Source organism: Mustela erminea, chromosome 1 (genome assembly GCF_009829155.1).
Source record: "Mustela erminea isolate mMusErm1 chromosome 1, mMusErm1.Pri, whole genome shotgun sequence".
Taxonomy (NCBI): Eukaryota; Metazoa; Chordata; class Mammalia; order Carnivora; family Mustelidae; genus Mustela; species Mustela erminea.
This window is the reverse complement of record NC_045614.1, coordinates 120,171,891-120,185,903: the sequence shown is the minus strand read 5'-3', so window position 1 is coordinate 120,185,903 and position 14,013 is coordinate 120,171,891. Positions and strand designations below refer to the sequence as shown.

At 40.5% G+C, this 14,013-nt stretch overlaps 1 protein-coding gene and 1 long non-coding RNA gene across 8 annotated transcripts in view; one reads left to right on the top strand and one right to left on the bottom strand.

Moving 5' to 3' along the window:
• TBL1XR1 (TBL1X receptor 1) overlaps positions 1–14,013 on the bottom strand; it is a 170,051-nt gene that overhangs the window by 153,655 nt on the left and 2,383 nt on the right. For 2 of the 7 annotated variants that reach the window (XM_032340542.1, XM_032340587.1), the window contains exons 1-2: positions 12,416–12,867; positions 2,780–2,849 (exon numbers count right to left, since the gene is read on the bottom strand). The gene's annotated coding sequence lies outside the window, so the exon portion shown is untranslated. Of the gene's footprint in view, positions 1–2,779; positions 2,850–11,629; positions 11,772–12,415; positions 12,868–13,471; positions 13,531–14,013 lie in introns of those variants that run through there. The other 5 variants (XM_032340550.1, XM_032340560.1, XM_032340605.1 and 2 more) reach the window with 5 other exon arrangements.
• Positions 11,850–14,013, top strand: part of LOC116588905 — a 122,053-nt gene continuing 119,889 nt past the window's right edge. The window contains exon 1 of the long non-coding RNA XR_004285121.1: positions 11,850–12,134. This is a non-coding gene — a long non-coding RNA (uncharacterized LOC116588905). The remainder of the gene's footprint in view (positions 12,135–14,013) is intronic.

The window sequence follows — 14,013 nt, the reverse complement described above, 5'->3', positions numbered from 1 at the left end:
TATGTACTTTAACTTAAAAATCAAGTGTTACTTCTTAAAATCTAATATTTATTATAACAGAACCACATTTTCAAATTGGTTCATCAATTAACCATTTACTTTTTTTTTCCAGATTGATTCAAATACCATCTGTAAGTAGTTCCTCCAAGAAAAGCATCCAGCACTCACATATGTCCCTGGGCTTCCAGATGGTAAATACCAATGTAATAAAGCCTCTTCTGACCCTCCCCTAAATGCTGACCTTTAATGAGTTATTTCCAGTATTCTGCTGTAAGGATGAACCAGGTTAAAGCTATCAGATGGTTACAAAAGCAGTTCTGAGAGAACAATTTGCTCAAATATTTACACAACACCTACCAGGTCCTGCTTTATGTCCTGGAGTGACAAGACAGAACCCGTCCCTGTTCTTATAAAGTATAAGTTCCAGAGATGAGTAAAACAAACAAACAAAAACAATGATCAAGGCTATTTCAGAGAGGTAAGTGCTATGAGGAAACTGAAAATGACTAAGGACTGAGCAACTATTTCAGTGTGACCTCTCAGGTGGTAGCACTGGAATTGCAATCTGAAGGACATAAAAGAATTAGCCATATGACAATCTCAGGGCAAAGCCTGAGGCAGAGAGCAAAGCAATTAAGGCACTGAGACAGGAACAAGCTTGTTCAGTGGGAGTGCAGCTGGTATGGCCAGGCACAGTGAACAAGGGGAAGAAGGGTGATGTGACACAAGGTAAGGACTTGAGGTGGTCACAGGGCAGATTAGTGGTGGGGGTCCCTCACAGTCTAAGGAAGGACTTTCAGATTTTATAGTGAGTATGATGAAAAACCCATCAGATAAGGAATAGGGAAGAAAACTGACATTTACTGAGCACCTTTTACACAGTGCCAAGCAAAACAGTATGTATAAATATTTCCACTGGGTATTCTAGAAAACAATATATGCAATTTCTGTAAATTATGCCATGTGCATTTATCATATTTATCAAAGCTCATTAGTATGCTATTACACACGATAAAAAACAGGTAACTCTTCCTGTTAGTACCAGTTCTCACTTGCAGGAAGTCACCTCTACGTTGATTTGTCAGACCAAATGAACCAACCAATGTTATCTACTAGAACATACATGAGTCACATTAAGAAGAAAATGCAGTAAGGGCAAACAAGACTAGATGAAGTAAAGCAACTAGCTACTCATGAAAGTATATGACCCAAAAAAGGGAACAAACCAAGCAGAGGAGCACCAAACTAGAAAACATACTCACATTCAAGAAGCAGAGGGTCTAAAGATACAAAAGATTAAGATCTATTTCAACAAAAAGTACTTTCCTACAGACAAGGAGAAAAGAGTAACTAATACAAAACCTTCAAAGATAAATTCTGTTCTCATTTCATAATACCTTACCTGTTTTAACAACATTCTGAGAAAAGTGAAAATAATTATCTTTTAAATGTACCATCCCTGGTACTTTTTAAATCTGTTGATTTAAAAGCACCTGGCTGGCTTCCTGGGTTAAGCATACGCCTCTTGATATGGCCTCAGGTCATGTTCTCAGGATTGTGAGATTGAACCTGTCTGGGGGTCCACACTGTGTGGAGGCTGCTTGAGATTCTCTTCTCCCTCTGCCCCTCCCCCACTCAATGTGCATGACAGCCTCAAAACATTTTTAATGATGAATTTTAAAACTTTGATTTATAAAGAGTTAATTAAAATATCACTGAAGGCTGTGCTAAGCACTGTATCAGATGCGAACAATAAAGATGGGTGAAAAACAACTGTCCTCAAAGAAGGCCCTGCCTACTGAGACAGGATTCTACAATTCAATCAAGGAGAGGTCTGTGCAAGAAACAGATGATTAGTGGTCACAGGCCAGGATGTCAATTTAAGACTCTCATAGAAGGAACCTTAATCTTCAATCAGATGGTTTAACTTCATTCAGCCAACATGCTGTGGTATAGCAGTTTTTAAACTGTATAAAATAATATACCCAAATCTCTTTAATGAAATGTAAGAAACTGAGTATGATGGTTATTCTTTTGGTAATAATTACTATTCTCTATTTTTTTTTAAGATTATTTTTATGGAGAGAGAGCACGCACCCATACATGCATGCTTGCAGGAGCATGGGGAGGGGCACAGGGAGAGGGACAAGCAGATTCCTTTCCAAGTGAGGAGCCAGGCGCAGAGCTCAACTCCAGGACCCTAAGATCTTGACCTAAACCAAACAGAGATGCTTAACCGACGGAGCCACCCAGGTACCCCAATTACTGTTCTTTATGAGAAGCATTCATAGTTCTTAATCTGTTTGCACATTAACCCTCAAAAATTTTTCCTGAATTCCCTTTTATTAGCAATCAAATTTCCTTATCCTTTGTATCTTACTTTACATACTTTATAAAACTGGAGGATCAGAACTTCAGAATCCTAACAGAGCCTCAGAATACTACCTAAAGAAATTAGCACCAATAAATGTGCTATGTTTATCATTCAAAATGAAAATTTGTTTCTAATTTTGATTACTGATTCTAAACCCATAAAGCTTAAGAGAATTATAATTTGACACTACTTTAAACCAGTATTCCCTAAACTTGGTAAAAAAAAAAAAATCATTATCACTTATAAAATAATAAAATCAAATTAGAACTTTGTAAAATCATGTTTTTAAATCAGAAACTACAGAAAAGGTGTACCAGCTATTGAAGCAACTTACTTCAGTATTTTTGCACACATACATACCCTGTCATGTCATATATATGAAAGTGCAAATCAAAGTTTGCCTACCATGTAATATGTGTATTTGAAATCATTGATCCACACAAGCAGCATCCACTGGAGAGCCAGAGAGCAGTGTCTGATCAAAGCAAACAGAATTCTTTTTTAAGAAAGGTAGTAACATTTTTTTTCTTGAAATATCAAGATATGACCAAACTCAATACAAAGTATTATACAAAACGACGTATGTATTAGAAACGAAACACAGTACACATTCTCATTTTAAGTTTTATTTTCATTTAGGTAATCTCTACACCCAACATGGAGCTCAAACTCAGGAGCCAGACAGAGATCTAGAGTCACATGCTCCTCCAACGGACCTCGCCAGGCGTCCCCACATTCTCATTTTAGAGAATTAGAGCAACAAAAGTTCCATCACCAAATGCAGTCATAGCCCTCTGAATCGGGAATTCTAGCATCCAGTTCCCTGCAGTCACCACAGGAAGCCTCGACAAGTGTCACTTTGCTCCCTCTCTCAACAGCTATTGCTGCTATAGCTAACAAAGCTACCAAGTAGTAGCAAGCATTTATTGAGTGCTTCCTATGTGCTGGCCCTTATAACTAAAGCATACATTCACATTTTAATCCTCACAACTGCTCTATGAGTATTAAATATTCTTTTTTTCCATTTTTCACAGTGGAAACCAAATGGATTGGTTACATAATTGTCCAAAGCCATGCCACTAATAAGTAGGGGCGACAAGCCAGGTATGCCAGGCTCCAGAGACTGAGCTGCTCACCACACTAAACATACTACAGTTAAGAGGTAATTACCTAAGATCAGACACACACCCTACCTAGCCCCTTATCACTAAAGAGAGAGGCAAAACTCTGAGGGAAGCAGGTCACACTGAAACAGAATTAAAAGTACAAAAACAGGTACCACCTTTCTCTTGAAATTTTCCAGCTTAAGTTGAAAATGATAAGCACAACTAGTAGGCACAATCTTTTACAGTACACTAAACAACCAATGAACAATTACAAGTAACACCAACTGCAACCTAAAATGGAATGAGAATTTAATTTATCTGTCTCCTTTGTGTCAACAATACATACATCTAAAATTCACAAGTCATGGCAGGGTCTGTGCATATTAGAATCTATGGTCCCACAAATCCTATTATACCAAAGACTATCAAAATTACTGAAAATCAACTAATGAATTATAAGAAACATAATTCTCACCAGATTTCCAAACCCTTGGCAAAACACCTTTGAAATCGAACAACATCTATATACTTCTGTACCAGTTATCTCCTTCTAATATTGCCACTGAATTAATTCCTAATTATCAACATTGGACAGGACTTGAAAATCATATCACTACCACTAAATACTTCAACTGCTCTGATCACCCAATCATGAAACATAACTAACAGCTTCTAATCACTCAGTGGCTCTAATTTTGTCAACAAATCTGAGAAATAAAAAGAAGTGTTCGTGAAATGTACGCAATTCCAACTCTTTTTAAAAACTGGAAAACATGGGAATAAATAAATTTTTCCTCTTTTGACTGTCCAAATTGAAAGCAAAAGAAAGATTTAGAAGTCCTAACCAGATGCCTTGATTTTTCGAAATCAATACTTATTACAAAATGGTAATACTCGCATTGCAAGATTCAGTTCAAAAGATTATCCATGAAAGTAAGTTTCTCCCACATCTGACCACATGATCACCCCATCCCAACCCCACCCCCTAAAATCATTGTTACTAGTCTCCTGTGTACCTTTCTGGAGTCATCCTAAGCACATAAAACACAGACACGGAACTCATACCCCCTCCCATCATGTTTATGTCCTTTCTACTCTTCTCATTTTATAAACTAAAATGGCAGCAGACTTCATCTTCTGCCTCTGTTTTTTTCACTTAAATGTATTTTTGAGATATATCCCATAAATACTAACAAGAAAGTCAAGAACATCAATTCTAAACAAATCTGTAAAGGAACAATTCACACAAAACATTTCTCACTGATGTTATCTGTTAGTAGGACAGAAGGAAGTCCAAGGTCAAAGAAGTAACCCCACCCCTCATGAGAGCATGTTAGTTTTTACACAGAATAGGAAGACTATTTCCCTAACACAGTAACAAACTGCACTCCTAACCCCAGTCTATGATCTCACAAATGTTCATTTCTTATTAATGAAGACCGAGAAAGGTGATTTAAAGATAACTCATCACTTCAGTGGGCCAAAATTTAAGTACAGAATATATCACATTTTTATATAAAAAGGTGCCAAAGAACACTACTACAGCTACAAATAGAAACTAAAAATTCACTCATGTATGACAAATTCTAGCCCATAAAAGAACAATTATACCGGGGGTAAAAAAAGACATTAAGAAAATTCATTCATTATCTATTTCCATTACCTTATTTCAGAAACCCAAAGTAGATGACCCAATTGCCTTATACTGTGAGTTAATGACATCTGATAGCCAAAAAATAGAAATGGAACAAAATTAGTATACACTCTACCCAATTAGCCTGTTCAAATTAAGGGAGAAGCATAAAACACCTCTCACTAACCTATAAACTGTATTCTATTAGCAGTTGAAGGTAACTAGCAAAATATACTATTATTATAACTTCTCTGGAGGTGTTTGCTTATGCTAATGCCAAATGCTTTCTATTACTCTATGTAAGGCTATAGATTTTTAGCCTTTAAACACTCTAAGCAAATTTTCCATGTAGATCTTCCTCAAAAAAATTACATAAAATTAAATGACAGAATCTTGGAATTTTAATACAGTAATTGATTATATACCTATTGCTTGAATGAATTAGCTAACTTTACATAACACTTCACATGACCCTTCTTCATATGCATTTCTAGAAACTAAATGATTTACCCATGTAACTACGGCTTTGCAAAAAATGGTAAAACTTCATTTGCTTAATGCCGGAATCCATGTTTAAATGCTACCCACCATTCAAGTAGATGCACAGTAACAATAAAGCAAACATCCACTTAACAACTGATTATCTCATTACAACGTCCTATCACACAGTGTGCTAAAAAGGGCACAAGGAAAAAAAGAGAAAGAAAAGTACTGATACCACCTTTGATCCCAGACAAAATGAAGATAAGAAGAAGTACAGTGATACCTAATTCCTAAAAAAAGTAAAAATTCTTCACTGGTTTTGTTTTAAGGTAATTAAAAATTTTAAACATCTCACTGAAAATAAAAGTTGGAGAGTCCAGAGTACAATTTCATAGGAAGAAAAATTATTCTATTAAGATACTGAAATAACCATCTCTGACCTGCATTTTCCATGCTCTTTTCTGTTCTAGCTCCTGAAAAAATTTACAATCACATAAGAGGAAAACAAGTGGCAAACTCCCCAGTTTAAACATTCAATTCCTATTCTTCCTCATTCACTCTTCAAACTATTCATTTCACATAAATCTTTTCCTTAATCTGGATACTCTTTCTATGTTTACTGAAATTTAATTGTTCCTCTTTCAACATGACCTTTACAATTTGATTGTATTAATTCTAAGTTAAGAATCTAAGCTCTCAGAAACCAGGGTAACAATCAACTCATTTTGTTTGACGCAAATAAAATTATGCTGAAAGCTCATACTTTAGCACTCCAAATATTAAAAATTTCAAAAGGATGTAATACCAACTTTAGTCACTTTAGAATAAATTACCCAGGTTATGTAGAACTGATATACCACAGCCTTACCTACTGGAGAGAGATGGTTATGATGACTTTCTTTTGGTAGATTAAACCCATTTACACTATACAATATATACACTCTATCTGGAGTGTTAAAACCCTCACAGTAGTGACTCAAATGAGACTCCAATGTCAGAATGCTGTCAAACAAAGCTTAAAACACCACCTTACTTGGCACACTACAGAGAAAATAACAAGCAAAAAACACAAAGAAATTAAAAAAAAATAAAATCCAAAATCTTAAATTTCATTGTAACAAATATAACCAACAAAGCCAACTTAGTGTGACAGGACTCCCAACCAGACTAGGTTCTTCACCAATGTCATGGCTACAATTACAGGATTAAGAGGACAAAACTAGCAACTTTTATTTCATTCTAAATTTTGATAAAGTTTTTTTTCTCTTCCTCATCAACACTGGCATTAAAACTCCAATTAGCAGGTGCTACCATAGTATACCTAAATCGTGAAGGCCTAATTCAGAAAGAAACTTCTACAATATCAACACCAGCAGTACAGGATCCATCACTGCTTATTTTAACATGGTCCCCTGTAGAAATAATCCAGTCTAATACACACAGATGGCAGGGTACAAAAATCAAAAATTCTGCTAATACCGTAAGAAAAAAGGTCCTTTCCTTCAAAAAAAAACAGAACACGTAGTTGGGGCTATGAATGAGACACAAACCCATGAAACAGTAAATAATAATGGAGTTTGTGATAGTCGTTAAACAAAACGGAATCTCAGTAAAGAACTATCCTGAGTCAAGATGGCCAGAAAAAGCTTCAGCAAAGGAGTAGGACTGAAACTAGAATACAGAAAGGACAAAGGGAAGGAACAGCATAAGCAAAAGCAGAGGAGTAAGGAGTATGGCGAAACTGCAGTCTCTGATAGGCAGGCCAGAATTAAATAGTCAGGGAAGAGAGGGAAATAGAGCTGAATAGGGAGAAGAGAGCTTTAAAAGCCCCACTGAAGCTTATGAACTCTATCCAGTTGGCAAAGGGAATCCATAATGGGTTCTCCAGCAAAGAAACTGACATGATGAAACCAGTACTTCAGATAAATTATACTGCCGAGAAGTTACAGAAGACAGAATGGAGAAGAAAGGCTGCACAGAGCAACCCGCTCAACAGTTAATGCAATAACGCACACCTAAAGCCATTCATTCAGTCTTTCATTCATTCACAGTGAAGACTGTAAACTGCTCGTTAAGAATACTGGCCTTCTAGAGACTGAGGACATTCAAAGAATACTGGCCTAAAAACCAGGTACGTTGGGCCTAAATCCCTCTGAGCCTAGGTTTCCTCCCTCTTCAAAACCTGGGTATCAGCCACTCAGATTGTCAAAGTCCTTGTCAAAGCAGCTGTGTAGTAGTCCTGACACATAAATTATATTAGTAGTTAATATTACTAAATTAAAAATGGTTTTAAAAAATGGGAAGTGAAAATAAGACAAGGCTTACAGATACGTCAGAGCAACAGAACTTCCAAATAGAACTGACCTGACGGCAGCTGAAAATACAAAACAAGCACACAGATGAAAGGTCAAGCTTGGAGAAAACAATAACCTACTTAAAGTCATCACTCCAATCTACAAAGGAGACCCTAGGTGTACTGATGGGTTCAGCCCTGAAAAACAAAATTCCTTTATTTAAAGAGTGGAAAATGTTTCAAGTGGTGCAAGATTTAAGAAGTCCAAGCCCAAGTGACAAAAGAACAGCCAAGAAAAGTCACCCAAAAAACCAAACACTGTACCTACACAATGTAACTTGATATTTGGTGTTAAAATCCAATCTAAATTTTTCAACGTAAGCCTTCAATCATAACTTCAAGAGTAAATACATTAAACGAACTTTATTTCAAAGATTTTACTCAGGAAATAAAACTGCCAAATGTATTCTATGAAATGTCCTCACTAAAATAAGTAACAAGCACACAAAATATAATACAAAGAAGCAAAACTCAAATCCAAACCCATCATCATTATCCTTAACAACCTACATTTCCATGATGCTTGTATGTCAAGCACTACTCTCAGCACCTTACACATTCAATTCTTTCAATCTTCTCAACTATACAAAGCTGACTGTCCCCATTACACAGAAGAGAAAACTGAGATAAAGAGGGAGTTACTCTCCCAAAGTTGCAGAGCTAGTAAGGACTATGCAACTGAGTTTGAACCCAGGCAGTTTGCCTCAAGGACCCCTGACAAACCACAAACCACTATGCTACTACACAAAAGCCTTAATGTGAGGTTCTTATACAAATTTTCAGGAAAACTAACTCAGAAGGATAGTTGGACATACTCTTATTTGCTTTTCCTTCTTAACTGCAGGTATAGAACCATATTTTATTATTTCTGAAGGCAGTACCTGGAGAGGCTACTTCACCACTGTCAGTCCTAAAATAGGAAATACAGGAGTTTGCAAGAAGACTGCGCCTTATTAAATGGTTCTAGAGAGTAAACACAATAATGTTTGATTCCTATGAATTCCATTTATCCACGCAATTATTTGACCCAGTCACTAGAGCTGCCCAACTACAGAATTATAAACTTGATTAAAAACACTAATTTTTTGCAAGGACATTGACAAAAACAGCTGGAAAATTTGGCAGTGTTGCAGTCATCTAGAAGGAGCACAGACGAGCATTCACAGACAGACCTAGATATGAACCCTGACACATCATTTGATGGCTCTGTGGCCTTGGACAAGTGAATTAACTTTGCACCTCTCTATTTCATCATCTGCAGAGTCCAGTACTCCCTACTTCATGGGATTAGCCTGAAGTATGACACAGAAAGCACCTCACACCTTTCCTAGAGCATAACCCAAGTGAAGTCCCTTTCCGCTGGCTCTTGTTAACAGGGTAATTAATTGTACTCTTCTGGAGAGTAATCCCATAGGTGGTGTATAGTAAACCTCTCCAGCATCAGTGCTCTCACACAGCTTTCTTTTTTTTTTTTTAACTCAAGTTTCTGTTGGTGTCACAACAGGAGACACCACTATGGTGGTCTACAAACGGGACCACATTCTTACTAAACAATCCCTGGTCCTAACCCTTCTATACTATGGGGATTATAAATGTCTTAATGTTACAGATTTCTTTTTTTTTGCATTTTAGTGACTTATACTGTAAATGTTTTTTATGAATGGAGTCAAATTCACGTGCACTAGAAAACTACAGTCCCGGATAGTGCCAATATTTCTGGCATCTCTCTCCCCTGTCGTTCACATTCCTCTTTTATATAAAAAACACAGGAACTGAATAAACCCAACAAATTATTTCTACTAACTTCATCAAAGTGCATCAAGTAAAAAATTCTTTATAGTAATACGGTTGGAGTAACTTGTACAAGAAGAATTCCTTTGTCAGCTACTCATTGACAAGGCTGTACTTACGTTTCATGGCTACATATGAACAGATGTATTTATTCAACAGGTTGTTGCTCCAAAGGTCCATTAGTCACATCTCTTTTTATCAGTAACCCCTATTTTTATATTAAGCTTTTGCCCTTTCTGCTTATTAGCTTGAAAGGCTCCCAGAAAAGAGTTACTTCTTATTCTCTTGGTAGGCACATATTAAGGTAGTCATGATAAACCTTCATTGGATGTTGAGAACACAAGTAACAAAAAAATTTCTTGGCACATGTAAAAAGTTTTAAAATGATTCTCACTTCTTTGAGGCAACCAATGCAAAAATACAAGCTTCACAAGGGGCCACACCATTTACCACATGGGTCTCCCATATTAGTAACAGAAGTTGATACAGAAGAAAAGCATTTTAAAAACTGATGGCGATCCTTGCAACAATTTTTAAGCCATTAACAAGTCCATTAATTAACTTCCAGAAAAGAAAAACTTTTTCCACATACATATTGTTTTACTACTCCATACAGTGTAGTATTTTACTCTATAGGTCTGAATCTTAACTACTCAAATAGCAAAAAAAATAGTGGTTATTTGTGGATTTAATAGCTGTGTTATATACATCACACAATGCATTACAGAAAACTGGGGGGAAAAATCATATTCTAAACAGGCAGGAAAACACGATTTCGGAGTATAAAGTATAAACACACATCACATGCTTAACCACTCTCAGGCATATTTTCTTTCCCCCACGCTTCCTCCACAGGTAAATGATAATTATGTCTACAACCCTCAGTGATGATCTTGGAAGCTTGCTTGCCATGAACTCCCATGATACAACACAACAGAGTTTTCATGGAGACAAAGCTGCCCTATCTCCCCAGACTATAAACTTATTAAAACGGTGAGAACACACAGTTCCAGAAAATAGGATTACTTAAATACACCAATGTAGCACAGGTCTTATTTAACAAAAGTGAAAACGAACCACAATGGGAAAGCCAAAAAGTCACTTGCTGTATCTTCAATGTGTAACCAGGACATTTTTTATAATTTGCTTTAGTAAGTAGATGAAACCACCACCAGGGCCTTATATTATCCAATCTGATAAAGAAGCCTTTAGGAAAAAAGGAGGAGGCAAATGATTACTTAATTACATGGGGGGGGGGGCAATTCACACTAAAAATAACCCATCATTTCACCCACTACATTTTATTAACAAACGTGTTTAAAACAGCATAAGGTTCTTGTTGGGAAAACAAGAAAACCAATAGTAAACTTCCTAAGCCGACTGTAAATGACATAGCTATTAAAACTCCTCACCTTGGTGCCTGCATAGTCCAAGATTTTAAGCATTAAGTAAACTCCAGACATTGAAAAAAATCTAATTTCTAATTAGGTAACAACACTTGTCATTTGTAATCACCAAATCATTTTAGAGAATGTTACTGGGTAACCTAGTAAAAGGAACATTCTTTTAAACACCATTACAACCCAAATTTTACATGAAACACACCATTTTCACAACCTAAATTTAATCTCGGTTGCCACTGCAAAGTGATGCCTCTTTCAGCAAATTCGGAACTTCCAAAAATACTGAACATGTTAACACATGCATGGTTTCCCTCGAGCTGCCATTTAAGATTAATAATTTCACTTGAATAAAAGTCTGCTTCTGTTTAAAAAAAAAAAAAAAAAAAAGACATCGGTTGCAAAGAGGAAGTTCCCAAGAAACCACCCTCACAACGTGGCCTTTACACTGTCAGAAAATAATGTGACTTTGTGCCACCCAAAACTTACCAGGAAGCTGGCAATAACTTTGCCAATTCTACACTTCTGAACCCAACTTCAAAGAGGCTCTAGCAAATACCTCCTTAAGACGATAAAAGGCACTAAGTTACAAATAAACACGTCCCGGAGTGCGGCCTCGCGGCCGCGCGCCCCTCCCCCGCCGGCGCCCCCGCCCGGGACGCGCGGCCCCAACAGCCGCCCGCAGCCCCCAGCACGCCGGCCCGGGTCGCCGCGCCTGCACCGGGGACGCGCCTGGGGAGGGGAGCAGATTTCCATGGCTAACAGAATAACATGCACCGAAAAGATCCCTCTCCTCTGCTAAAAATAGGCTATAAAAGAGTCGGCCTCATGATGGCTCCTTGATTCAATTTGCTGCAAATTCTTTCCTGAAAGCCTCCCCCCCACATACACACACACACACACACACACACAAAAAGGGGGTGTAAATGCACGAAGGGTGGAAGCAGGGGAGAAGGCCGAGGTGCACATTTTCGGGGACAACAACATAATAAGGGTGAGGATCCCCGGAGACCAGGAAAGGGTAGGGGGTGGGCAGGCACGTGAGCATTTCAAAAAAGCCTGAGAGAGGAAAAGGGGGGATGGGGCACCCTAAATGCCTTCCCTGCCTTCCCCTCCCCCACCAAAACCCCAGCTCCCCAAAGGGCCAAGTTGAAAAATGCATGTTCCACTTGCGCCCATCCCCCCCGTGGCCCGGCGCCCCCCGGCCGCCTCCGCCCGCGCCCCCCGCCCGGCCCGCGGCCGCCCCCACCCCGGGGTCCGGCCCCCAGCGCTTACCTGGAAACGGTGGCCTCCGACGCCGCTCCCCCCTCCCGGGAATGGAGGCACAAGGAAATTCCCCTCCTCGCCGCCGCCGCCGCCGCCTCCAACCACCCCCAAAATAACCCCTCCGGGGGGTGAGAGGCAATTATAACCCCGGCGAGCGGAGGGCGCGGGGGATGGGCGCCAGGCGGGCGGGGGCGGGGAGCGCGGCGCGAGTCCCCAGGTGGCGAGCGGAGGTGCTCCCGCCGCGGGGGGAGGGGCGGGGGCGCACGCGGCCGGCGGCGGGGGGAGGCGGCGCGCGGGGGAAGGGCGCGAGCGGGGAGAGGAATTGAGGCAGAAGGTAAAAGCTGTTACTAAGGGAAAGAGCCAAACGGTTCGGAGCAGCCAACGGCTCAGACACTCAACACTGGGGAGAGAGGAATGGGGACCAGCCAGGCACAAATGAGCTCGCGAGGCCCGCGGCGGCGGCGGCCGCGCAGCAAAACAAACCCGAGCGGCCTGCGCCGGGCGGGCGCGCGGGGGAGGGGCCGGCGGGGGAGGGGCGCCGCGGCCGGGGGGGGGCGCGGGGGAGGCGGCGGCGCGGCAGGGGGGGGCGTGGAGGGGGGGGATGGTGGGGGCCTCCGCCGGCCTCGCTCCTCTCGCTCCCTCCCGTCCTGGCGGTGCTGGGGGCTGGAACTGTGCGGCGCAGTCTTTTCAAAATAAAGACCCGCAGGCGCTGCGAGGCGCCGCCGGGGCACTCGCCGCCCCGCCCCCACCGCCGCGCGCGGCCGGGTGCGGGGCGGCTTGGGTGTTGGCCGCGCGGCCCGAGGCCGGGTGGGGGCGGGGAAGCTCGCGTCGCAGCCAGAGCAGAAACGCCGGTTAACTTTCCCGGGGAGGCCCGCGGGGCTCCCGCGTGTTCGGGGGCAAGCCTGTCCTCATGGGCTCCCCGGCTGCGCGGCGTGGCCGGCTGGGCGCACCACGCGGTGGGCATGTGCAGGGGAGCGCGACGCAGGCATCATATGGACATTTGTTTGTGAAAAGATCTGCACACACCTTTGTGTGCATAAATACATATGTTTCTCGGAAGCGTACCTGGAAGGGGGCTTTATCTGTAATAAGCGATTTTCAGAATGCAATCCAGAGCACGGGATCTGTAGAGAAAACACACGCACACAAGAAAAGGTTTTTGATACTAAACACAAAGCTGTAATTGAAGTGTTTATGCCCAAATGTACTGTGAATCAAACATATGGTGGTATTTATCGTCTGGTGGGTCTGTTTGAAAGGTTTGGTCGATCAGTTCTCATTTCACAAAAATAAAATAATGTAACTAAATGTTTACTAAATATATACCTCTACGGCAGCATTGACAGTAGAAGTTTATCCACTCTGTGTACTTTTTGCATGTGTGTACCACATCAAAGCGGTTTATAAAGTGTAACTTAGATGAGTGATAATGGGACAATATGATTAAGGAAAGGAGGGCAGGGGTTGTTTTTAAAAAGGGAGGCGCCCTAGTTTTTAAAACATTATGTGTTAATCTTTCTAAGGCCCTCAGAAAGCAGGGGTTGGGGGGTTTAGACCTTTTCGTAATCCTAGGACCTTTTTAAGATTTGACCTGAAAGAAATCTTTT